The sequence below is a fragment of the Eptatretus burgeri genome, chromosome 3, assembly GCF_056783735.1.
Source record: "Eptatretus burgeri isolate ZD-2024b chromosome 3, Ebu_testis_v1, whole genome shotgun sequence".
Lineage (NCBI taxonomy): Eukaryota > Metazoa > Chordata > Myxini > Myxiniformes > Myxinidae > Eptatretus > Eptatretus burgeri.
This window is the reverse complement of record NC_140963.1, coordinates 99,009,877-99,011,416: the sequence shown is the minus strand read 5'-3', so window position 1 is coordinate 99,011,416 and position 1,540 is coordinate 99,009,877. Positions and strand designations below refer to the sequence as shown.

The window sequence follows — 1,540 nt, the reverse complement described above, 5'->3', positions numbered from 1 at the left end:
TTCATCTTCTTCCTCATCCGCTTCTTCTTCTTCTTCTTCTTCCCCATCCGCTTCTTCTTCTTCTTCCCATCCGCTTCTTCTTCTTCTTATTCTTCTTCTTCTTCTTCCCTTATCTTGTCTTTTCTTGAGATAGTTTAACATTTAAAATAATTTTCTCGGGTCTTACATTAACCACAGGGTTAAAGATTAATGTTTAAACCTTTGCTTTAAGTAATGTTACAGAAAGAATAAGGTCGTGAGAAAAGGTCAAAAGAGGAAAATGCAATCGAAGCTTGAGGGCCGGTATATACACCCCGTCCCCCCCCCTCCCACCCCCATTCGAACAGTATTTGGTGTAGGCGAGACTTCAATCGGTCGAATGTGTTCCTTCGACAATTCAGTAGCATGACGTAGCTGCAAACATTTTAGTCATCAAGATCTGCCTCTCGGAGTAAACATTCGTGCTGCAGAGAATCATTAATGCCACAGATGATGCGATCATGAATTGGTGGTTCCTGAAGGGATCCAAAATTATAGGTTGCTGTCCTGATTCACAGTTCTGTCACAAATTTATCAATTTTCTCACCGCTCTCAGAGCAATGGGCATCGAAAACTTGCAGGAGTTCAACCACAGTGCGCTCACCTTCAGCTGTGTCGAATGACATGGTGCTATAGATCTCTCTCTCTACCTTCTGTGGTGCCGATCAAGTAGAGAATAAACTTTACCTTCTTCTCTTCTGACTGATCATTCATGACAAAGTCCAAGTACAGTTCCAACCCATCCTTCCAGCATCTCCATGACTGCGACAAGTCAGCTGAATGTAAATCCAGATTACCTGGTGGCTGTATATTCATAGTCATTGATATTGCTGCTTGTGTACTTGCAACTGATCCAATTCTTGGTGTTGCCTCAGTAGGCCCTGTTGCCATGTCTGGCTCATCAAACCTTGGGGTTTCCTTAATTCCCTTTGGTGTACGTATGTTGTTTGTGGTGCTGAACCCAGCCCGTTCTCGAACGACTGCAGAGGAAGTTCACCGTTACATACAGTGTCCAACTCCGATTCCCACGTTGAGTTGTTTCCACCATCCAGTGTCCCAGTCCTGCCGGCACAACTCACGCGTGTTCACCTCGTCCTCCGGGGCTGTTGAACGATTGAGTCTTGTCGAGGTGTTTTCTCTCATACGCTGGCCCATCCAGGATGATTCAAGAGCTCAAATAAATTCTTTCCAATACACAATCTTAATGAGTTTTAATCAACCTGATTATAATCAGCTTCACACATTAATAACCACTCTGGACATTAAATCCTCATCCACTCATCAGAGTTAAATTGAGCACAGGGACGATCGAAACTCACGGTTCGTCACATGTCACCCGTCACTCTTCACCTCCCTCTCGCGGGTTTATATAGTATCACAGAACAATCCCGTGCCTACTGGAAGTTTAGTCTGAGAATGTTGAAGCATCTACACTAATCTCACCAGGCAGTTTACAGTACAATACTGCCATCTACAGTTAAAATTAGCTCATTATATCAACCAGTTTATATTACAACTTACC

General features: G+C 43.5%; 1 protein-coding gene across 5 annotated transcripts in view; it reads right to left on the bottom strand.

Moving 5' to 3' along the window:
- ATXN7L3 (ataxin 7 like 3) overlaps nt 1-33 on the bottom strand; it is a 109,480-nt gene extending 109,447 nt beyond the window's left edge. For 2 of the 5 annotated variants that reach the window (XM_085874661.1, XM_085874662.1), the window contains exon 1: nt 1-31. This exon is cut by the window's left edge and continues 382 nt beyond it. The gene's annotated coding sequence lies outside the window, so the exon portion shown is untranslated. The other 3 variants (XM_085874657.1, XM_085874658.1, XM_085874660.1) reach the window with 2 other exon arrangements.
- Between the last annotated feature and the right edge of the window lie 1,507 nt (nt 34-1,540).